The sequence below is a fragment of the Ochotona princeps genome, chromosome 4 (genome assembly GCF_030435755.1).
Source record: "Ochotona princeps isolate mOchPri1 chromosome 4, mOchPri1.hap1, whole genome shotgun sequence".
Taxonomy (NCBI): Eukaryota; Metazoa; Chordata; class Mammalia; order Lagomorpha; family Ochotonidae; genus Ochotona; species Ochotona princeps.
The window spans coordinates 45,016,789-45,042,900 of NC_080835.1; positions in this window are offsets into that span (position 1 = coordinate 45,016,789).

Consider the following 26,112-nt stretch of genomic DNA (forward strand, 5'->3'; position numbering starts at 1 on the left):
GCTGCACAGCCAGCGGAGGATTGAAAGGTCATGCAAGGCACACTTAACTCAGCCCACCTGGCACCATCAGTCTCCCAGTATGCCAAGGCTGAGGTAGGACTTCCGTGGGGGGAAAAGTTTTTGCACCATTCTGTTTTTGTCAAAGATAGAGCCACTGCCAATGGCTGATGGCCTGGTTAGCTAAGGACCACTGATGGCTCCTCCATTCCCACCTTCTCACCAGCTTCTTAACCAGTGCTCCTGTGAGCAATTCCTTCACCTGCCTGTTTTCCTACTAAGAATCCTCTGAACCTAGTTCCCTTATTATTATTATTATTTTTTTCATCTGAGCCCTGGACATTTTTCCTTATGCATTCCCCTTGATTGACTGAGCAAACCACTTCCTGGTCACAACTCTGCATTACCTTGCACTCTGGACTCATTCCTCAGAACATTAACTCTAGGTCTTTGAGAACATTGTTTTCTAAGCTCCTGTTTCTTTTGGAAAAGTCCACAGCACTACACAGACTGTGCTACGCCATCTCTTAAAGCCCAGGCTCAGCTGGGTTTGTGCTGGTGTTCTTCTCTTGTCCTTGACTTCGGCAGCATCTTCTACAACGATTGTTTACTAGCTTCTGCCTTCACTACTCTCCTCAAGCCCTATGCCACCCTCTACTGCTCAACTCTGTCACAGGCATTTTCCTCCTAAAGGCACTGAGGCCATTTCCTTACCCAGCTCTCCCTTTGACTTACTGTAATTAAATTTTGTCCCCACTATTCTCCCTTGATCTCGCTTCAAGTGTGTTGAGAGTTTCTGTTGTGTAAAATCCCCACTCTTCGTCTCCATATACCTTGGAATGTCCACAGCTTTGGCGTAACTGGTCTTTTGTCTTTTCGTGAGCCCTATCCTTTTTATTTTCACTTGACTGGGGGGCGGGGGGAGGGGGCACTACACTGTCTGTGGTGACTTTCCACCTACTGGCCACTCCATCTCAATCTTCTTCCTCAATTCCTCCCCTTTTCTCTAACTTCTAAATGCTTGAGTATGTCATGGCTCAGATCTTGGCTTTGTCCATGCTCTTTCTCACTCATTGATCCTCTGGCATTAAATACCATGCATAGGCTCATCATTATCTCCCAAATTCCAGACTTAAATTTTTTGACTGCCTAGTTGGCATATTCCCTTGAATTTCCAGTAGGCACCTCAAACTCAGTGTGCCCTAAACAAACCTCTTAATTTCTCTTTCAGCCATCCCTATCTGAGTTGTCCAAGTCAAATCATTCTTACTACTTTTCTTTCTTCCTAGTCCTATTTTATTGATTAAAACAGATCTCAGCCAACTCACCTTGCTTCAGAGTACCATCATTTAACAAAGGGGCAGCTACATTTTCTACATAGGAAGCAGAGTGATCACTTAGCAATTTGAAATAACGCTACTCCTTTAATTAAAATGAACCAGCTTCTCTTGATACTTCAAATAAAATATAGATTTCTCCACTTTATAAAGTCCTATGCGGTTTGCTTCGCCCATCTCTGTGGGTTCTTTGCTTGCTTTTCTCCTTGATCCATTCCAATCTACTTCACTGGTCTGCTTTTCAGTCTTCCAAATCAATTAGCCACATTCCTCTGATTTTCACATGGCCTTAGCAGTCCTAAAGAGACCCTCCTCAAATTGGCTGACCACACATCCTAAAGGAGCTCAAGTCCTTTCTAATTCCACATTTTATTTATTTATTTATTTATTTATTTATTTATTTATTTATTTATTTATTTATTTATTTATATTCCACAGGCGCAGAGACAGATGGGGACACACACACACACACACACCCCTTCCATCTATTGGTTTACTCTACATTGCCTGTATCCTTGTACTACCCACAATTACATATTTGGATCCAAGGCACAGAATAAGTGAGTTGTTATTGGCTGAAACTTAATGCAATATTTCACCAGAACTTGCTGATTAATCTGTGACTTATTTGTTCATTTCAACACTTTCCCTTGGTCATCAAGGGGTTAGAGAAGACATAGGCTGTCATCACCTCTTTCCATTATTATTTATAATTTCCCTCCTTGGGTCTTTTCCCCATTCAGTTAATTTACTACCATGGCTTATACAGCACAAGTCTGATGTTACACTCATGCTTACTACTTGAAAAGCTCCTAGTCTTCATCAGCAAGATAGAGCCACTTGCCTAAGAGGATGGTCCTCAGGGACAACCTCTCCATGTACACTCTTCCCTCTTGCTTCTTGTTCATGGTAACAACAATACCACTAAATAACACAGCAGAGCCCCTGCAGACTTTGGGGTAGTTTCTTGACTTGCTGCCCCTGAGAGAAAAATAACCAAATTTGGTTAGAAATTCTAGCTATCAGCTCTGCTTCTTTGATCTTTTGATTTAGCTCCTTCCCTGTGCTGCCAAGAAACTTTGAGTTTCACAGAATTCCCATTCCCAGGTTCTCTAATATGCAGGGAATAAGATAAGCACTTGATCCTCACTGGTTTCCAAAACCTTCCCTGGATGTACTGTCCATGGAAGGATTTGCTGAGATTGCTCAGTATTGCGTGTTTTGGAATTGGAAACTGAGACATTGGAATTTCTACTAATGTTTGCCATAGTCTTCTGAATGGTCAGGCTTTAGCAATACTCTGGAATTTCCTGGTGTGGCTCATAAGTACAGAAATAACCATAGCACAGGGGAATGGAACCTGCCAAGTTCAAAGTCCTTTGGCACCACTTATTATCACTGCAAAGGGGACTAGACCTCCTTCCAGCATCTTGTAGACTGAGATATAAAGGAGATAATGACATGTTCTTACCTTTTAGGGTGTGGTGGGAATGAGAACTGGCTTTGGAGCCAGTGGGATTTGTTAGCCTAGAGTGCTGCACAGGAACAAACTTCAGGATTGTTGTCCTTAATGATGACCTTGGACTAGATGAAAATGCTACTCACCCAGATGAGCTAGGTCACCTGGTAATTTGGGGGATTTTGAGTCTACTTTCAAGGTTCAGTTACTCCGAGCTTGGTGAATGTCAAGTGAGTATCTGATATGATACTTTACTCAGCCTTTAAGAAGTAAGCCAAATAAACACCTTCCAAGTGCTAGATAATGTGGAATATACTGTGATACATTCTAAGAAGAATCATGACTCCTTCTCCCCCTACCCCGTCCCAAATTCATAGTCTGGTAGGGACTATAGACACATGGAGAAATAATAAATACACTGGGCAGGGAATGACAATGAGTCAAGATACGTAGAAATAAAATACAAAGTGTGTTCAGAGTAGGGCAAGTTATACAACCACTGGTGAAAGGTCTGGAGTGCATTTTTAGTGCTAGGAGTGTTTGGATTAAAGGCTTAGAGCTACAGAAGACATACCAGGTGGAACCATGACAGGTAAGCCCGAGTGTGTTCAGTGCATAAAGATAGGACAGGCTGGGATTTGAGCTTAGTGTGTCCTCATCTGTGTAAGGAGTCTGGACCTTATTCTTTAAGTAATGACCTTAAACTGAAGATGTGAGTGTTTTAGGAGAAGTGGGAGATGGGATGTAAAGTGGCTGGGAGGAAGATAGGATGTGGAGAGACACAAGGCAATTACTAGGATAGTTTAAGCAGGTGGACAAGGGCAACCTGAACAGGCATTTTTGATTACAATGAACATATCTTGGCAACTGATTATAATAAAGGGACAATTAAAATATTTTATTTGCTTGAAAAGTAGAAATACAGAGAGCAGGCTTTCATCTACTGACTCACTCCCCAAATGCCTGGGTCTGGGACAGCTTGGAACTGGTCCAGATCTCCCATGTGACTGACAGGTACCTTGTCATTTGAGCATCACCTATTGCTCCTGGAGTGTGCTTAGTAGAAAGCCGCAATTGGAAGTGGAACTGGGATGTGAATCCAGTCATTCTGATATGGGATATGGGCATTCCAAGCAGGTTCATAACCTCTTTGCCAAATGCCTACCCTGCACAAATATTTTTGAAGCACTTTCATACTTAGAAGGATGCCTGGCACAAATGCTTGATAAAAGCTGGTGATATTAAAAAATCATTATCACTGATAATGGGAATTGCTATTGACAGAAATTTGAGAACACTGACACTCTTAGTGGATGGAGGAAGAGATGTCAGAAAAGGAGACAGAAATAGCAGAAATCATCAGACTCCAGCAAGGGCTTGGGAGCCACTGGTATCAGTAGTGTTAGGAGTGATTGTGGCTGAGTGTAGAGGAAACACGCATCCATACCTTTGAAAAGGGAGTGTGTTGGGTTGCTAGGGTAGCTGTAGCAAAGCTTGTGAATCAGGTAGTTTCAACCATGGAAATTCATTGTCTCAGGGCTTTGGAGGCTCAAAGTGTATGATCAAGACATCGCCAAGGTCAATACCTGCTAAAGACTGTGAGGGTTGGATTGGTACCATGTCCCCCTCCTAGCTTATGGCCGTTTGCTGGAATCTTTAATGTTTCTTGGCTTGCTGACCCATCACTCCCATCTTGGCCTTCATGTGCACATGACATTTCCCTGTGTATATTGTGTGTTAGAATTTTCCTGCCCACCCTACTTTTTTTTTTTTTTTTTTTAGGAACACTGGTCATAATAGATTAGAGGCTCACCTACACCCTAATTAGTCAGGATGACTTCACCTTGGCTAATTACACCTGTAAGCATCCTATTTCCACACATGACCACATCCTTAGGTTCTGGAGGTTTGGAGTTTAACATCTGAATATTGGTGGGGATCAAACTGAGCTCACAATAAGGAAGTTGTCTCTGGGAGAATGCTCTAGTAGACGTCACATTCTACATTGGGCAGTGAGAGTGAAACTCTGAAATGGATAGGAAATAGACTAGAAGGGGACAAATAGAAGCGGACAGAGAAGATGTTTACACTGAGCACCAAGTAAACTGAACAGTGAACCGTGTCCTTGTCCAGAGTGTAGCAGTGGACTTTTCTGCAACCTCCATTTCTTCCTTCTTCCCTCCCTCCTACTTCTCACATTCTCTACTCCTTTCTTCCTCTCTTCTTGTTTGACTTTTCTGGAGGTTTTTTTTCCCTAGTTTTCTCATGCAAAAGAAAGTTTAAATAATTGTGGCAGAGTTTAAAAATAAGCAGATGCAAGCTATACAGCTTATATCACATTGTAGAACTATACTGAGGGAGCAAGGAAGGAATACAGACTTATGATACAACTGAAGCTTATGTTCTTGTAGAATTTCAATTTCTTTAAAAATATTTTCTCCAAGAAGTTATGTAGTTTAGTATGAAGAACATTTCCTTTGAGAAAAAGCTGTAAAGATGGTAATAACCTTAATTAAATAGTCTTTCGTATTCAGAAGGGAACAAAATTATAAATGTACATACAACATTCAAGCATATGTTCTTTTTAATGATATTAATATATCTCCAGAGATAGCAGTAAAGCTCCTTTCTAATTAAGTAGTATTTTGTTAAACTGAATGAAATCTCATGTTAGTTTGCATACCATTTTCAAGAATTAAATAACAGCCAGACTCTCAAATAAAGGGGATTTTAGCTTTCATCCTTGGAAATGATTGGTGCTGGTCAAAATATAGTTTTAGGATGAAGGAAATGAATGTGGTTACTAAATGAACACAACTTAAATTCTTCAAGGTTTTGCAACACATGGACTTATTACCACTAATTCTATTAATGCTAGGAGAATTATTTTTTTATTATTAATTATTTTGCATTATGTGACAGTTTCATAGGCTCTGGGAATCCTCCCACCCCTCCCCAAACTCCTCCCCCCTGGTGGATTCCTCCACCTTGATGCAGTTATTACAGTTCAAATTCAATCAAGATTCTTTCCTTGCAAACGTATACCAAGCATAGAGTCCAGCTACTTATTGTCCAGATGGGTTGAACAGTTTCTTGGGGAGACCATTTCTGGTCCGAAGTTAGAGCTGGTAGAATATCATCCCAGTCAATTAAGAGTCCCAATATAACATCAACAGCAATTTGCAACACTATGGAATTGACATGTTTTTGAGTAACCAGTATGTTAAAAAAAATAAAAAGCAAGTTCTTAACCACAACCTATGATTAGCTCATTGACATTTCAATTTTAGTTTATATACAGGACTGGACCGGCTGCTATATACCTTAAAATGGCTATAAGGTACCATTCAGCTGTCTCGTGTCTATTTCATTTTAGTATTTAGCCATTTGTTGTGTTGAAGTATAATTTTGCTGATCTTGGCAGATTTTAGGATAATCTAGACTGGCTTGTAACTCTAACAAGACATTTGTCGACAATTAAGGTGCAGAACATTTTTTTGGGGGGGTGTGCAGGAAAATCCTCAACAGCATGGTGAGGAGTGACTAATCTTTGTGTCCCACCCAGCGAGGCATGAGCCAATCCACGCCAGCTCTTTAGGAGAATTATTTTTAAGTAAAAATAAAAATAATTCAAACTTGGTCAAAATCAGATTTCTTCAACTACCGTTTTCAATCAAATAGGCAACATGATTTACATTTATAGATGCAGTTTTAATCATCCTCTGGGGGTATGGTGTGCAGCAGTGGCCTGAGGACTGGAGCAGGAAGCAGAGACTGGAGTTCAAACTCTGATTCTGTGATTAGGGAAAAAATGAAGAGTAAGCTGTGTAGGATTGGAAATGATAGGGTTTAAAATAGTCACATGGAGTATTACTTGCACCTCTCTGGCAATGCCCTTTAAAACAAACAAGATGGTTGATTTCACATTAAAAATATAAGTCACCAAAAGAAAGAGCCGAAGTAAAAATGGCAACTACTCCTTACCGTATTAGGAAATTAGAAGGCTGTTTGCAGTACTGTGTTTGAAGAAGACAACAGGACAGGCAGTTCAGATGTTTTAAAAACCAGTCACAGACGATGATTGTGTGTAAATATAAATGTAAAACTTCTAAATAAAATATTAGCAAATAGATTCTAGTGTTCTAGTAATGTTTCTAATGAGCAATAAAACAAGCAAAGCAATAAAACAAACGAGTGCAAACATGACTTAACATCAGAAAACCTATAATCATAATCCATTAATCAACAAATTAAAGAAAAAAAACAAATCAGCATGTCAGTTGAAAAGATATTTGATTAAAATTTTCAACTACACATAATGAAACTCTCAATAAAATAAATATTATTCACCAAAAATAAACAACAAATATCATCCTAAATGGTAAAATACAACCTTTTCAATTTCAACCAAGAACTACATAAGAATACCTACTCTCACAATTGTTGTTTAACATTGTCTTAGAGGCTATGGTAAATATAATAAATAGGTAACTGGCAAAAATGCTGGAAAATAGAAAAAAAAATAGTTTCTTTTTGTAGCAATGTGGTTATAAATAGAAAGAATCCAGGAAATTTTATTAAAAATCTAGAGTTAGGGGCCAGAATAATGGTTCAATTGGCTAATATTCAGCCTGCATGTGCCAGCATCCCATATGGGTACCAGTTTGTGTCCTGGCTGCTCCGCTTCTCATTCAGCTCCCTGGGAAGGCAGTGGAGGGTGGCCCAAAGTCTTAGGCCGCTGCATCCACATGAGAGACCTGAAAGAGGCTTGAGGTTTCTGGCTTTGAACTGGCTCAGCTCTGACTGCTGCAGCCATTAGAGGAGTGAGTCAGTGGAAGGAAGATTTCTATGTGTCTCTTCTTCTATCTGTAAATCTGACTTTCTAATAAAAATAAATAATTCTGTTTTTTTTTAAAAACCCTAGAGTTAATAAGAGAATTTGTTTAGGTATCTAGATACAGGTAAATATACGAATATCAATAATTTTTTTTTTTTTTTTTTTTTTTTTAAAGATTTATTTTATTTTTATTTCAAAGTCAGATATACTGAGAGGAGGAGAGATAGAGAGGAAGTGGAGCTGCCAGGATTAGAACCAGCGGCCATATGGGATCAAGGCGAGGACCTTAGCCACTAGGCCACGCTGCCGAGCCCGAATATCAATAATTTTTAATAAGAAGAAACTTAACAAGAAAGGCATAGACTTTTAAGTGAAAATCTTTTTAATTTTTTAATTTAATTTTTTATTTGAAAGGCAGATTTTACAGAGAGAAAAGGAGACAGAGCAGTCTTCCATCCACTGGTTTGCTCCCTAAGTGGCTACAAAGATCAGAACTGAGCTGATTGGAAGCCAGGAGCCTCTACTGGCTTTCCCATGTGGGTTCAGAGACACAAGGACTTAGATCATTCTTCATTGCTTTCCCAGCCATAAGCAGAGAGTTGGACTGGAAGTGGAGCAGCCTGCCATGAACCATTGTTCACATGGGATGCTGGTGCTAGAGGGCAGAGGATTAACTTGCGGTGCCATTGTGCCAGCCCCTAAAGTGAAAGTCTTACAGAAGAACACCAAACATGACATAAACAAGTAGAAAGATCATGTTTTTGGAAGTTTTAACATGAAAAATCGACATGATGGTGCAGCAAGCTAATCTGTTCTTTGGTGCCAGCATCCCACATTGGTGCTGGTTTGTGTCCCTGCTACTCCACTTCCAATACAGCTCTTGGCTAAGCAGTAGAGGATAGCCCAAGTTAGTCCTTGGGCCCCTGCACTCATGTGGAAGACCCTGAAAAAGCTCCTGGCTCCTGGCTTTGGATCAGCACAACTTTGGCCATTGTGACCACTTGGGGAGTGAACCAGCAGATGAAAGATTTTTCTCTGTCTCTCCTCTCTATAAATCTGACTTTCAAATAAGAATTTTAAAAATCTTTTAAGATATGGTCAATTCTCCCAAAACTAGTATATTCATATAGTACAATTATCAGTATATCAGTATCTTGGTGCAAGGGAATTTGATAAAATGGTCTTGAGGTTTGTATAGAAGAGTAAATGACTAAAGATAGCCCAGCAAAGTATGCTCAACGGATGAATGGGAACTTAAAAGCAGTAAGAATTAGTTATAAATTGAATATAGCTAATACATGTTTAATATAAATTGAATAGGGAGATAGATGAAACTCTTGTAATAGGTCATGCAAAGAATTTATGTCTGTCTATCCATCTGTCTATATATCTATGCATCTATCTACTTGTCTTCATATATTAGAAAACTGGCAGTTCTGTTTGGTGGGAAAAGAATACATTTTACAACGTATGGTCCTTGCACAATCAGTTATCCAGTTGAAAGATAAACTTGGACCCCTATCTGATGTATATACACAAACCAAGTAAAGATGCATATAAAGATTAAATATGAAAGTTAATAATATCTTGCAAGATAATCTGGAAGATTACATCTTAGACTTTTCAAAGAAAGCAGGATGAGACCTTTATAACCCAAGTTAATTAACTTGTAAAAGTTTACGTTCTATTTCGGCAAAGGTCTTGTAGGTAAACTCAACAGAAAAATAATTGAGTTAAAACATAGTTGTAATGTAAGTGACAGATATCAGATTTATCATAAAAGTAAACATACAAGCTAAAGACAAGCTTTCCAATAAAGAATGGCCAAATCTAAGCCTCCGCCTGTGTCACTGGCATCCCATATGGTTGGAGGTTCGACTCCTGGACACTTCTTGTTAATGGCCTAGGAAAGCAGTAGAGGTTGGCTCAAGTCCTTGGACTCCTGTACCCATGTGGGAGACTCTGAAGTAGGTCCTGGCTTCTGGCTTTGGATCAACCCAGCTCCAGCCATTTTGGCTATTTGTGGAATGAACCAGTGAAGAGAACATCTCAGTTTCTCCTCTCTGTAAATCTCTTTTCAATAAAAAATCTTTTTTTTCCCTTTAAAGAATGACCAAGTCATATAAATAAGCATTTTGTTTGAGAACAGATTCAGTTGCCAGAAAACATGAAAAAATGCCCAAATCTTTAGATATTAAAGAAATGCAAACCAGAGTAACAATGAGATTAATTATTACATTTATCAGTTTGGTGGAAAAAGCAATGTAACTTCATGTAACACTGAATATTGGTGGGATGTAAAGAATAAGTTAGACACTTTGCCAGAGGAAGTGAGAATTTAAAAACTCCTTTTGGGAAATAATGTGGTCATTCTCTTAAAAAATAAAGATGTATTTTACGTTTAACCCAGAAATCTTTCTTACGAACTTTCTTTTATACAAAGGAGCCCAGCAAGATGGAAAAATGTTTTTGAGAGATACTATTCAGTAAGTAAAACAAGATGCCAGCAAATGTACATGACATGATTAGGCTTTTCAAAAACAAACAACAAAAAGCCTCTCTCCATGCAAACATGAATATGGGATTATGTGAGCATGGATAAATCTATGAAAGGTACATGGGAGGTTATTGACATGGATTTTCTGTTGTATTGGGAAGAGGATGGTAATTATTAACCTCAATATTGCTTCTTGAACAATTTTCTACATTGTATGTTTTAGTGATTCATTATTTTTAATATTTACTGAAGTTGTCAGTATCAGGGTCAATTGTTTTCCACACATTTTTTTTGACAAGGCAGCTAATTAGCATTTTTATATGTGTAAGTACTTCAATATGTTCATGGAAAGTATTCTGATTTTTTTCATGAACATTTTGAACTACTCTCATGCATGTCGTAACTGATTATAGCTTGTTGTGAGTTTTCTTTTGACCAATAATGCAGCAAATACACTTGTTCTGAACCAAATGTTAGATTAAGACTTTGTGAAGAATATTCCATTCATTTGTATAGAAAATTGAAGTTCAACTTCTGCTGTTTATAATATTAGCTAAAGATGTTATATTTTTATCTTTTCTTATGTCAGTGACAAATTTTACTGCCAGAAGCTTATTACCACTAATCCTTTGCGTTGTATAGATGTGTTTGCAAGTAATATTAATGATGTTTAGTTCAGTTGTTGAGTTGATGTTACTTGGCAAAGAGAACAAAGCTAATACAATGCTAAAGATAGGAAACCTGCACAGACGATGGAATGAAAATGTCCTTGAGATCCAAAAGTTAGGGTCAGAATGTTTTTCTTTGTGCTTGGCACAAGCTGAGTGCTTGGAAAGAACTCATAACTACCAGTATTGTTACTTGCAGGAGTAAATGGCTTCTGTATTCACTTGCAGGAGTAAAAGGCCAACTAGGTGGCCTTTCTACTCCATGCAAGGTTTTACAGTTGGGAATCAGGAGTTGGAATCGAAAAAGCGAGCGAGCAAGAGAAAGAATTGTGTGTATGTGAGCGGATGTCAGAATGGGGAGGACGCATTCAGGCCCTGGGGATGTTTGTTGCTCAGCTCTAGTGAGTTTCTGTCTTGGAGGAAAGTGGGTCACCTGTTGCCACATCCTTGGATTTTTCGGTGTTTTCAGTGAATTTGCTAGTTAAAGCACTGGTGAGTAATGTGAACTTTACCAATCATGATGTGGGACAACGTTCTGTCGTTCATGCAAGTTACATGCTGGGTTTTAGACTTAATATGCAGCGTAGCCCAGGGCTGTTCTCATGACCCCAGTGCAGGATGATAATGTGACTTCCTAGGAAAATATTCTCTCCTGCCCTAGAAGAAAATGTCTTCCTGCCAAAGAAGTTGTGCTGATCCTGAAGCCTAAGGTCAAAAACCTCAAGGATGCATTCTGTCCGGAGCTGAGGGTTGGAGGCAGAGGGGATTGTTCCTCGAAGTGCCTCAGATAGTCTTCCCTTTCAGTCATGCATTCCTTTCAAACAGCAACGTGGGATGCTGGCTGTCCAGCAGGTGGCAGCATCAGAACAGTGATTGGCCATGCTGGGCCTTGCAGTTCCATCCTTCTCTCTGTCCTTATTTGCATATGAATAAGAAAAGGAACAGCTTGCCTTAGATCAGCTTGAGAGGGAAGAAAATTATTTGCCATACATTTTTCAATTAAAAAAAAATATGTAAGCTCTTGTTATGTGTCAACCACCGCAACACTCTGAACCGTCATCTTGAATCCTTGCAAGCTGTGGTATGGGCAGCTATTAGCCCCAGCTGCAAGATAAGGCCATGTAGGTTGTACAGTTTTTAAGAGGCAGGGCTCAGTCTGTAAGTAGGCCATTGTGTCTTTTCCTAGCATCACACTTGCTACTGTCTACGTTGTAGTCCTTCTGCTGTCTCAAATCTGTTTGCGTTTTGCCTGAATCCTTGAGGCACTTCTGGCATGAGAAAGCAGTACTGGGAAGGGGCGCTTACCCCACATGCTCATGAGGTGGTTGTGCCCCAATCTGGTAATTGAAAGAAGATGGATGCTGTTAGGCAGGATCACCATGCTTGCCATCTAGAGAGTGGATGTGGCAATGTGATATATTTCTCATTTTTAGTGTAACAATTCTTGCAACAAGACCACAGTGTCTTTTTCCTTATTTCTTGTTGTTCAAAGGGTTGGCAGAGAAAATGTTACTTAGAAAATGTCATGCTTCTTGTGGTCCAGGTGGAGAGCCCACCATCATCCCAGCCTTTGGATTCTCACAGCTGCAGTAGTGGATCCACCTCTTGGCGATTTCATACCCTGTCAGATTGCATTTGATTAAAAACGATTCATTTCATGGCTCTGTGTCAATGCCTGAAGTCTCTTAAACAATTTGCCAAATGAATTAGCTCAACTGGCAACGTTCAGGATTTCTTTCAGCTGAGACAGTGTTGGTTTGAGAGCAGATTCAGAGATCTATATTTCTCTGTGACCTGGAACAGCTACCACAGTGTGCCAAGGCCTCTGCTTGCCTACTTACGGGTTGGGGGCAGGGGGTAGGATGTCACCATGGGGGTCCCTCTTCTTGCAACCTCGGTGAGTCCACATGTGAGTAGTGTTAACTCCGCACCCATGTGTGGGAGCCCCAGAGACAGACACCTGGCTAGTTGGAACCAATCAAGAGAACTCTGTTCAGTAGTATTTAAAGAACACTGGCTTAGAAGGGCTAGCCTTGGTCTCAATCCCAGATCTGTGGGTTGCTAGCCCTCTAATAACCTTGGGAGGTGATTTGCACTGACCCCCCCTTTTTGGGGGCAGATCTCTGAGCTTCCATTTTCTTAGGAGATATCCTCAAGATTTGCTGTGGGTAGCAGAAGAGTCAGTTCAGAATGTGCTCGCTTTCACCTGAATTGCTCTTTTACCACTACCTTACTCTGCTCTGAAGGTATCCTGTGTAACATCTATAAGACAATTCTCTGTTTTTATTTTTTGTTTTATTTGAAAGGCATGTATGTGTGTGCATGCATGTGCGTGCACACACACACACACACACACACACATCTTCAATTTACTGATTCACTCCCTAAGTGCCTGCAACAACTGACCAGGACTCAGGGACCTAATTTGGGACTTCCATGTGGCAAGGGCCAAGTAGCTGGGTCCTTAGCTGTTGCTTCCCAGGGTGAAGGTAGTCTTAGGAGCAGAGCCAGGATTCGAACCTAAGTACTCTGAATGAGATGTGGGCAATCCCAAGCAGCATGTTAACCACTGTGCTACATGTCTGCTGCAGGACAACTGCTTCTTCTGTGTTCATTGCCCCAGTGGCTGCTAGGTGATCACACATCTTTAGGAAGATATAAAAAATAGCATTTATTGATACTTTTAAATGTTTTATATGAATTATTTTTAGATTTATTTATTTTTATTAGAAAGTCAGATATTCAGAGAGGAGGAGAGATAGAGGGGAAGATCTTGTGTTCGATGGTTCACTCCCCAAGCGGCCGCAATGGCTGGAGCTGCGCCGATCTGAAGCCAGGAGCCCGGAGCTTCTTCCAGGTCTCCCACGTGGGTCCCAAGGCTTTAGACCATCCTCGACTGCTTACCCAGGCCACAAGCATGGAGCTAGATGGTTAGCAGGGCTGTCAGGATTAAAACCAGCGCCCATATGGGATCCCGGTGTGATCAAGGTGAGGACTTTAGCCACTACACTATCATATTGGGACTGGAAAGGCAGAGTTTTATAAAGAGAGAAGTGGAGACACAGAGAAAGAATTTGATTTTTCCATCTGTTCTTTCATTCACCAAATGGCTGCACTGGCCAAAGCTGAGTGAATCCAAAGCCAGGAGCCGAAAGATTTCTCTGAGTCTCCCACATGGGTGCAGGGGCCCAAGAACTTGAGTCATCCACTGTGGCTTTCCTAGAGCAGAACCAGGGAGCAAGATTGGAAGTGAACATGTGAGACTCAAATTGGCCCTACATGGGATGTTGCTGTAGGTACAAGATTAGCTTGCTATGCCACCATGCTAGCACTATTTTATACAAATTCTATGGTGTAAGTTCTCAGAAGAACTTTCTGATACTATTATTGCCCCACTTTATACATGAGGAAATTAAGACATAGCTCTATTAAATAACTTATCCCAGGTTCACCCATCTAGGAAGCAGGTTGGCCAGGGGTTGGATGGACTCCAGATAATCTGATCCAGAGTCTTCACCCCAGATTCTCATATGTGCAGAAGCATGGAGATGATTGGGTTAGTGGAGAGGGCAGAAGTCTGACTGGCTACAGCTCATCGACAGGGCCTGCAGCAGTGGAATGGAGCTTACCCATTACTCTGACCCCAGAGCACCTTCTATCTCCCTTACTGAACACAGTGGTATCCACTCCCTAACCATCATGGAAACTGCTAAGCTGTACCATTCGCCAGAGCCTAGGGTTATTGTTTTTGCTTAAGGTCTTTCAGATTTCCCCAAAGCTACCACTGATGTGGAAAGCTGCCTAGGAGAGGCAGAAAGGCATGCTAGTTAAGGATGCAGGCCTGGGTGTCAGATGCCTGGGTATGGATTCTGGCTGTGTTAATGATAGTCTGGGTGACCTCAGGTGAACTCAGCTTCTCAACTATAAAATGGGGGTGACAGCAGTACTTGTCTCCCAGGGTGGTTGTGGTGATGGTTATCAATGCAAGTATGCTTTTTAGATCAAGCTCAGCAAGTTCTTAATAAATCTTGGCTTGGCTGTTGCTATACAGCGTCATGGGATAGGGCAGAATGATGGTAGTTTCTCCCATAAGGGACTGAATGCTATCCATCCTATGTATTAAATGTATGAAATTTCAATAACTTGTCATCCATAGTACAAAAGAAATACAAATTCTAATGTTAAAATTTTAGGAAGCTTGACATTTGGTAGGAAACATGATGGCATCTAGTGGCAGATAATCAATACTTGTTGAATGGATGAATGAAATGTGAAGTGAGGCTGATCATGAGACATAATGGTCATTTAGATAACGAGAGGGATGCCTGGGCAACTTTGAGAAAAGGGGGAACAGTCATGTCCAAAATCTTTTTTTAAAAAAGATTTGTATAGTTTTGTTGGAAAGGCAGATCTAGAGAGAGGAGAGACAAGAGAGAAAAATCTTTCATTCACTAATTGACTCCCCAAATGGGCACAGAAGCTAGAGCTGAGCCAATCCGAAGCTAGCAGCCAGGAGCCTCTTCCAGGACTCATGTGGCTGCAGGGTTCCAAGGCTTTTCCAGGCCATATACAGGAAAGTGGATGGGGAGTGGAGTAGTCAGGACAGGAACCGGTGCCCATATCAGATGTTGGTGCTTGAGGCAGAGGATTAGCCAATTGAGTCATCACACCAGCCCCCCAGATTCATAATTCTAGAGTATGAGGTGGATCTGACCTAGCTCAACATGAAACACAGAGAGGTAAGGGAGCAGTGGGGGACTTGAGAATGTCACCACCACCATTGTGGTGATGTTGACATTGAACTGGGTACTGAGCTAGAGGAAATAAGCTGGGGAGGAAGAGCTGCAGGGTGAAGGACATGGGGGAAGAGCCCTGGCCAGTGGGGATGCATTCCAAGGAATGGAAAATCCAAGGACCAGTACTGAAGCCTGTTGGACAGAAAGGCTATGCTGTGAGAAGGGGTCGCTGGTGGCTTTGTGCTCACCTCGGGAGTCCCCAAACCCAGGGCTCTTTGCAGTCAGGCATGGGGGCACAGGAAGCAGTGGCACTGTAGACTCTGCTGTGTGAGTCAAGATTGCTCACATGTGAGTGATGACTCTAGATCCCACATGAACCAAGCATGTTCAAATGTGGGTAAAGTCCAGTCCCATGTGATTCCAGCCTGAGACCTTGTGATCTGAGGGCAGGTTCTCACACCTGGCAGCCTGGGTGTGGTTGCAACATGCCAATGGCTAAACTTCAGATTACATGTTACAAGACATAGGGACCAAATGAGAGCAGGCACTCCTATTCTAAGCAGACCTGTAATTTACATTAGCAAACTGCTGTCCCCTGTGTCTCTTGTAGAAATGGAGTCCATTGGTACATTTTCCAAAGCCATGGAAATATAGGTTTATCAGGAAGAAAAATGCAGAAATTATCTAACAGCCATCAATGTAAATAACAGTGCCCCGTACTGTGGGATAAGATGTATTAATCAGAGATGAAGAAAGTATACTTGTATATGCACAAGGAAAAGTGGTTATATTAAATGAAAAAGGTACATTATAGAAGAATGCATAAGTGTTACTGTCATGTGCAAGAAGTAAGAATTACATGCATGTAATCCAATATGTGAGTACTGCATGGGACATATCTGAAAGAGCATAGCCTGTGCTATGGAGGAAACTGGGCTCCAGGTTCACCAGCACAGTCATGCCCCAGAAGCCAAGGAAAGTGAGGGCAACACCTGCTCCTTGAAGCTGCCACCTCTTTATGTGTCAGGAAAGTCTCAAGGGTTTGAAAGCATCCATTTGCGATGTGACACTCCAAATATACAAAAGCCCTCAGTTAACAATACGTATACTTCTGAGATTAAGTAGCATGAAGTGAAAGCAAATGTCCCCCAGTGGACCTATAGGAAGAATGAAGCTTTGAGAGAGGTTCATGGTTAGGTCCACTGCTGCTTGGGGGGCACATTCTGGCCCAGGGGTGTACCCTGTACTGGGCAGTCCTTATTGCCATAGTCGGTTTCAGTGCTCATCACATTCAACAGAAATGGCAGTAACGCCAACTGAACCTCTCAAGTGAACTCTGACCCTTTCCTTTTCTTTTTTTTTTTTTTAAAGATTTATTGATTTTTTTTTTTTTATTGGAAAGGCAGATTTAGAAAGAGAACAAGGTAGACAGAAAGACTTCTGGCTACTGGTTTACTCCCCAAATGGTCATAATAGCTGGAGCGAAGCCCATCTGAAAGCAGAAGCCAGGTGCTTCTTCTGAGTTTCCCATGCAGGAGCAGGGTCCCAAGGCTTTGGGCCGTCCTCTACTGCTATCCCAGGCCACAAGCAGGGAGCTCAATGGGAAGTGGAGGAGCTGGAACATGAGCCTACGCCCATATGGGATCCCAGCAGTTACAATGTGAGGATTTAGCCACTAGGCCATTGCATTGGACCCCCTGACTCCTTTTTGAGGCATGTGCCCCTCAATGTCAAGAACAGGGCTCAGAGGAGAAAGAAGGGTGGTTGGCCAATTGACACCCTCACTAGTGAGGAGATTATTGTACATACTTCTGATTCATGGAGATTCAGATTACTGCCCAGCATCCAAGAAGTGACCACAGTTTGTGTCTTGGTGGAGTTACTTGAGAATGCTCCAACGAAACATGGCATCTTTTGAATTTAGGAGAGCCACTGTGACATTCAACTTCCATTACATCAGCCAGGGCAGCTCCTTTTACTATGATTTAGAAGGCAGGGAGCTCATGCCTGGGAAGCCTCACTCTGAACTAAAGAGGAGTTCGCACATTTTTTCCAAATTCGTCACTTGATTAAGAAGATGTTGACTTATCAAGCTGTTCCCCTTGGCTCAGACATTTTATTGTCCCCTAAATATGCTTGGAGGTGTTTTCATCTGCTTTGTTTTTGTCTCACTGAATTCTGTTTCCTAGAAGTTTTTTTTTTAATTAGAAACAAAGCTCACATAACGTGAAGTTAATGATAAACCATTTAAAGTGGACAATTCATTATCTATAGAACATTTACTAGCTGTGTGACCATCATCTCCATCTACTTACAACACATCTTCCTACACCATAAGGAATTCTTGTGCCCATTAAACCCCTCTGTTTCTGTCCCCAGCCCTGGCAATCAGTACACTTCCTGTCTCCATGGACATACCTTTTCTAGATATTTCACATAAACAGAATCATGTAATATATGACCTTTTGTGCTTGGTTTCTTTCACTTAACTTAATACTTCAAGTAGTGCTTTAGGGACACTGAGTGGTGGGGGAAGAATGTATCTCTGGAGTCAGACAAACCTGGTTTTTAGTTCTGGCGTAGACAGTTATTAGCTGCATGTCATGGGGAAGTCACTGACTCTTTCTGAACTCCAGTCCTTGATCACGAACTGAGAGTATTTCATATTCTTGTGAAATTGTCAACATCAAGAGATCATTTAAGTGAAATTACCCTATCTTTTTTCTGGCACACTGGTCTGTTCTCCCTTAATGTTAGAGGAAAGGGAATGAAAATAAATGGGAGAGCTCGAGGTGCATGCTATGTTAGTCCTTGTCTTTGCTTCCTCTTTATTACACTTCTTCCTATGAATACCTAATTGTACATTGGCATCTCTTTTCTCTGCATTCCCCTTATCTATATCATTTCTTTGGCCCAGAGCACACACACCACAGGACCCCTTTATCAAACAGGCTGACTCTTCTTGGGTATGCACCTTTATCTCTCCAATTAGACTGTATGTTTTCCTGCAGTCAGATGCTATTTTCTTTCAAGGAATGCATGTTCCAAGTTTTCCAGGACAGTTCACTTCTAAACACTGTTATGTAGTTTCCTAAGCCAATGGGATAGCGTAGAAAATCCATAATGGCTTCTCAGCCACATTGCTTGGACTGCTCTGGCATACAGGACTGCCCCTTTCTCTGCCTGACGGTAGACAGCATGATTACTCTCAGGGTTTGGTGAAGGTACGAGTCACCTTAAGTGCTGTCTCTCTTTCCTTCCCCAATTCTCGTAGACACAGACTAGGCAGCAGGGAGACCTCCAGTTCCAATTACTTGGCCATAATTGAAAGGCACAGGTTGGTGTGCTCAGGAAGGAGATTCTTCAAAGGCATTTGCTGCAGAAACTCGAGTCCAAATTGGTACAGATTTCCTGTTCTCACGGAAACCTCAGCAATGACCAAGTGGGTTCTGAGATGGGGCAGGGGAGGGTGTGCCACACACAAGGAGGTCAGGTATGGGCAAGGAAAGTGTCTCTTGGTGTTTCAGCAGCACCTAGATTCAAGGCTGAATTTTTTGTGTGTGTGTACACTGTTAAAGAATTACTAATTTTTATCAGAAAGGCAAATTTACAGAGAGAAGGACAGAGAGAAAACTGTTCCACCTGCTGGTTCACTCTCAAAATGGGTGTAGTGGCTGAAGCTGAGTAGATCTGAAGCCATGAACCAGGAGCTCCCTCTGTGTCTCCCATATGGGTGCAGGGGCACAAGAATTTGGGTCATCCTCTGTTGCTTTCTCAGGCCATAAGCAGGGAGCTGGATGGGAAATGGAACAGCCAGGACAGGAACCGGTGCCCATATTGGATGCTGGCACTTAAAGTTGGAGGATTAGCCCGTTGATACAAAGCAACAGACCCTGTGTTGGGTTTTTACTGCAGATGAAATAGTGTGTCCCCTTCATGTTGTTCACCCCGTTGTTTTCTTATTTATATTAGGAAGATTTTACTCAGAGAAGGGATATATACAGAAACCAAGTGGCAGGAACATTTAGGGAGATGACAAATTCCTAGAGCAGTTGTTCTGAATCATGTTTGTGGGTCCCAGAGCCCTTGGAAGATGTGATGAAGTTCTAGGCCCTCTCCAACAGAAAGATGCACAACACCAAGGGATACATGACAGACTGCAGTTAACTGAGGAGGTTTCAGACCTCCCTGAAGCCCACCTGAAGTCACTATGTTAAGATTTTTGCCACAGTGAAAGCCACCTGTGTGCTGATATTTTGTAAAGCATCAAAGGCACAAAAATGAATAATATGCTGGAGGTGGCACTGTAGTACAGCAAGTGTAGCTACTGCTTGTGGTGCTGGCATCTCAGCTCAAGAAGGTGCTCCACTTCTGATGTGCCTGGGAAAGCAGCAGCAGTTGGAACAAGTACTTGGGCCCCTGCATCCACATGTGGGAGATCTCGAATAAGCTCCTGGCTTTGGACTGCCCCAGCTTCAGCTGTTGCAGCCATTTGGGAAGTGAATCAGAGGGTAGGAGATTCTCTCTCTCTCTCTCTTTCAGCCTCTGTCTCTTCATCCCTCTATGTAACTCTGATTTCAAATACATAAATAACTCTTCAAAAAAAGATGAGAAAGAGGCAGTTTCTGCTCTCAAGGGACTTTTCCTTTGGTGAGGGGACCGAACACCTGCCAAGACAATGACACCTCAACCAGCTGCAGCTTTTGAAACCTTCAGTGGTCTCTCCAACATCTTTCCCTTGGCTCCTTACTGCCCCTTCCCTGGGTTTGTCTATCTCCTGGCTGCAAGCAAGAAACTGGTGGTCATCTGTTAATTTCTCCATTCTTCACATGCTTAATGGTGATCTGTTCAAAGTTCATTCACCTGATGAAGAACTGGACCACACTGTCCTGTCTTCACAACCCTGCCCTTGTGGTTTTCTATCACCCACAGAATAAAGACCAAATAATTCCTTACTATGGCTTTTTTTCCAAACCTAATATAGTCTTCACCTTCAACTGGGCCAGGAAATGAGTGATTCCTCCTGATTTTTATCTTTAAAAAGATTTATTTATTTACTTGAAAGGTAGAGTTAGAGAGGAAGAGATAAAGAAAAGGACTCCTATCCATTGATTCACTCCCTAAATAATCGCAACAGCTAGGGCTGAGCCAGGCAGAAGACAAGAGCCAGGAACTCCTGGGTGTCCCACTTGGATGTAGTGGTTCAAGGATTTGAGCCACACTCCACTACTTTCCCAGGCACATTATTAGGGAGCTGGATTGGAAGTAGAGCAGCTGGGACCTGACACCCTTACAGGAAGACTATGTGTGACACCACAGTGCCAGCTCCCTTACTAGAGCTGTTAAGGCCTTGTGACTAGATGGCAGTGCACATTTCGAGCTTTGTGTCTGCCTCATCTCCACTCTGTATCAACACCAACTCTCCCTCCATTATTCCTTAAATAGAACCTACATTTTCAAACTCCCCTGGCTGGCTCATCCTGCCCACATTCCCAATCCCAGAATGCTATTTTCCTCAGCGTCTATCTAGGATATCCCTCTTATCCATAGCATTCTGGATTGAATGCCTTGTCTGTGGAACTCTGCCCAGCTCACCCAGTCTGAGTGTGTCCTTGACACATGGTCTGTCCTTCCATAGGGAGTGTTATTACCTATGTTTGATTCTCCCAAGGAAGAGGTGGCATCAGTCTCTGGGACTGGGAATCCCTAGCAGCAGGGCAGCCCACTGTAGACTGAACTTTCGCAGTTTCTTTCTTGTTTAAGTGTGTCTGCCCATGGCTGATATTGCTTAGGAGGCTGTCTGTTAGGCAGACATTCAGAGTCACTACAGTTAGATTTGGTTAAGAGAAAGTATAATATAATTGGAGGAAATTGGATGACATAATTCCGTATGTGAGAGTTTAGAACACAAGCTTCTCAGCTCCTGAAGACAGACCTAGGAGGGGAGGAGGATGGTGATTCAGAGTCCAGAAATGGAGAACCACAGAACCAATTCCAGACTGGTTCATTTGTGCACTACACTATGTCTTTAGTGGTACAAGGGACCACTAAAGACATAGTGGTCCCTTGACATCTGTGGGGCATTTGTTCAGGGATACCAAAATCCTCAGATGCTCCAGGCCCTTGTAATATATGATACAGAGTTTGCATATAACACACACATGTTCTGCTGTATATTTTAAACCATTGCTAGGTTACTTATAATACCTAATCCAGCATAAATGCTTTGTAAATAGTTGCTACACAGCATTACTTAGGCAATGAGGAGGAGAAACAATCTCTAGATGTTTAGACTAAATGCCACTTTTTCCCTGAATGTGTTTAATCCATGGTCATTTGACTGCATAGGTGTGGTGCATATGTGTATGGAGGGCCAGTTTCATATGGAAGAGTATCGTCTGAAGTGGGCTGAAGCAGTAACCAATGGTCTCCCTGAGTTTCTTAGTGCAGCCTCGTAATTTTGTCAGCATGAACAGAACTTACCTGTTCTGGAGGCCCTGGGCTCATCTTGGGCTAGAGGCCAGTGATATCTTCTGTGATGGGCTCTACTTACATATTGCAGGGCAATGGAAAAAGGCTAAACTGAGGATCTGGAAGGATTGGCAGGGTTATTTAGCCTAGTGACCAGAGGAAGTTGTTTCTGGAGTTGAGTTATTGACACATCTCTTGCGTTTGAAGACAACTCCCCAGTGGGATCTTCTGCTCAGCTACCAATGCCCCTCCCTGAAGTTAGTACAGTGAGGTAGAGTCAAGATGGTCTGGAATTTGCCTTAAACTCTAGGGCCTGTCTGCCACATTACCAGGGAGATTTTGTTACAGAATTTATGTCATTACTGGAATGCAATGTGAAGCATCCTAGTTGGATTCCAAACACAATGAAGGAAACTTGTGCACACACGTCATCCCCAGCATTCAGGGCCTTGTTCACAGGGCAGGCACAATAAATGCTCACAGAGTTGAAATCCAAGTGCTTCATAGCCAGCTCTGAATACTGATTCTGCTGGGCAAATGTTTCTTCCCATTTGCCACAATAGCAAATGCCACTGTTTGGTCCCTCTCCAAGGCTCTGTCTCTAAGCTCTTAATTAGAAAAGGGAAGCAGTAATTATTCAAGTTATTAAAATATGGAATATTGCAAAGGAGCGGATTAGAAATCTTCATGCTAATCCAAACAAATTGTGCTAATGTTACTTTGATTTTAGTGAACCTAAACCCACAGAGGAAGATAAAAGCTAGGGCTTGTTTTCTAAGTGGAGAGTTTAGCCTGTTTGCTAAGCCTGGATTCATCAAGCGTCCACCAGGAGCTGCAAAGGAGAAGCAGGAAGGGATGAAAGGTAGAAAAGATGGTGTAGAGAGAGAAGAACAGTGTCAAGACAATCTAGCCAGGTGCTTCTGCCACATCTCCACCTTGTTCTGGGAGCCATGAGGGACACAAAGAGCGACTCTGTAACTCTGTGAGCTCAGCAACTGCATTAGTGAACATGACTGCCCACACCTATATTAAGTCCAAACGTGTTTTCAGGTCTTCCTGGCTAGGTGGACATGGCCACTTCTCAGTCAACGCAGTCCCCAGAGCTCCGAGGGCATTGGATGTGGCTTTGTCTGGGAATCCATATGATCCAGAAGGCCCCCGCATGCTTCTCAAACTCAGCACATGCCAGAGAGAGTTCAGCATTTACACTCCCACCTCTTTTTGCTGAGGCTCAATGGAGTCTAGTCACAGGACCTCCAGCCTCCCAGGCCTCCTAACAACACACCCAGGAGTTGCTTTTGCTGGTCTCCTCTATCCCTTTGTCAGTATCTTTTGACCATTAAGACTTGGTCATGCAGCTTGGAAATGTCTTTTAGAGCCTCTCCTTTGTTTTTGCCCTCAGAATCTTTGCTTTAGTTCTGATAGTTATTATCTTTTCTTATGCTGCTTTCTTGAATTCTTTCACTATTTTCCCATACTAGCATATACCAGCCAGTATAAGCTTCTAATCATCCCCAGGTCATGGGGAGTCTTTTTCTCTCCCTTGACCACCTGTCACACTCTTATCCATCATCTAAGCCCCAGTGACAGTGTTGGAGTCCCCTGTGCCTTCAGAGCCCTGGACCCACAGTACTGCCACTGTGGATGGAGCTGCCTCCCTTGAGGGTTAGGACTCTGCATTTTTGGCTAGTATCTGTTTATCATTTATCCCTGGGGCCTCACAAAATGTTTGTTTATACTTGCTAGCACTCAATATACTTCTATTGGTAGCACATTGGTTCTCCCTAGATACTTTCCTCTGGACAAGAAACTCAGGAGAGGCTGCAAGGAGCTCTGTGTGACCTGTTGACTCAATGAGTTACAAGGTGAGATCTCAAAGGAGGATGAGGATAAACAAAGAAAGTGTCTTTGAGTCTGCTGGCTAGGACTGAGTTCATAGTTACTGAGCTCAAAAAAAGACTTTGGAGGTGCTAAAAAATCACTATCATCCTGAGGATTTGAAAGCCTTGAAGCAAAAATTTCCATTTTTCTGGAAAGCAGAAGGTACCGCCTTTTGAATGGCAAATATTTCCACACATTGTATTTTGTCTGTCTTGCGTTTCAACTCAACCACTCCATGTTTTTGGTATATTTATGCTTATTTTATAGATGAAGAAATTGAGGCTCAGAGAAATTGGATAATTCACTCAAGCCCACATTGGTATAAAGGGAACAGTGGAATAAGGAGTTTAAAGGTTGAAACACAGATTTGACTTCAAAATCCCATCTCTTGATAGTAGTTCTAATTTATCCTGGGAAATGGAAATACAGGAGTATAGTCCCTCTCCTGTATCTGTGCTGTGAATTGATCACATCTCCAAACCATTATCTCATCAAAAATGCAGCAGGTGTTCAGCTGCTATGGAGTACTATTTAGCTATTAGAAAGAATGAAATACAATTGTTCGCAAATGGGCTGAATTGGAGACCATTATGCTAAGGGAAATGAGCCAGTCCCAAAAGGTCAGGTACCACATGTTTGCTCTAATATAAGATAACTTCTATCAAAAATCTCAGTGCTGGTATGGCTAGGGATTGTTTTGCTCATCTTCTTATGGAATGACTCTTGCTTGTTTCAATTTGCAGTTTTGCAGAGTCAAATATAAATATTTTTGTGGTGAATCTTTCCTTTTTGCATTTGCTAGTTATCTGTATCTCTCCCAATAAGTTCTTGTGATTCATTAATTGATTATCCACAAGAGATGGATTGCTTGTAAACACTTGAGATTGTAAATGTCCATTTTAACAGTTTTGCTACATATTATGAATAATGAAGTTCTAGTTATTAATTGTAATTCCTCCAGCACCACAAGAGTCACACACTGGCATCTAGTCTTACAAGAAGCTTTTTGACTCCTGTTTTCACCACTCCTGTGATGCATTTTTATTTTAGTAGCATGGAATTTTATGCTGATGAAAACTTGATTATTTTCACATTGATGAAAACTTACTATTTTCACCCCAATGTGGACTGTGCTCACTGATTCTGTCAGGGGATATACAATGGAAGTGTAGTGGAGACTGTTATGTTCAGATATGGAGACAAAGTGCTGTATGTCTCTATGCATACAGAACCAGAGATGGACTCCCAGGGAAAGAATTGAAGCTATCATAATAGTAAGATGATGGACTCTCTGACAATGTCCTTGCCTACATGGTTGGGAAAAACTTCAACAACAACATGATGGACTTGTGACTGTTCATGAAGGATATCCATTGTAAAACTAGAGGGGAAATTAGTGTGGGAGGGGGTCGGGGGAGAGGGACCTTGGGGAAAAAAGAAAAAGTCTCCTTTTATATTTGGTTTTCTAGTTTTCTGATTATGACTCATTATGGGATTTTTAAAGAATCATTTTTTTTCTATATAAAAAATCATTAAAGTTGTTCTACATTAGTAATTTTAAAAATGTGGAAACAGGATCCTGTGTGATAGCCTAGCAGCCACAGTCCTTGCCTTGAAACATACCAGGATCCCATATGGGCTCAGGTTCTAATCCTGGCAGTTTTGCTTGCCATCCAGTTCCCTGCCTGTGGTTTGAAAAAGCAGTTGAGGACGGCTCAAAGTCTTGGGACCCTGCACCCGCATGGGAGACCCAGAAGAGGCTCCGGGCTCCTGGCTTCGGATTGGTTCAGCTTTTTTTTTTTTTTTTTTACTGATATCTTTTTTTTTTTTAATTTAACTTCATTAATTACATTGTATTATGTGACACAGTTACATAGATACTTGGGTTCTCCCACCCCTGCCCAAACCCTCCCACCATGGTGGATTCCTCCACCTTGTTGCATAACCACAGCTCAAGTTCAGTTAAGATTCCCCCATTGCAAGCATACACCAAACATAGAGTCCAGCATCTTATTGTCCAGTCAAGCTCAACGTCTTCTTAGGTATACCCTCTCTGGTCTGAAGACAGAGCTAGCAGAGTATTATCCCAGTCAATTGAAAGCTCCATCATACCATCAGCAAAAATTTACATCATTATGGAATTAATTGACATAGTAATGAGTAACCAACATGTTGAAAGTAAATACGAGTTCCCAGCCACCTTCTGTGACCACCTCACCTATACTTCAA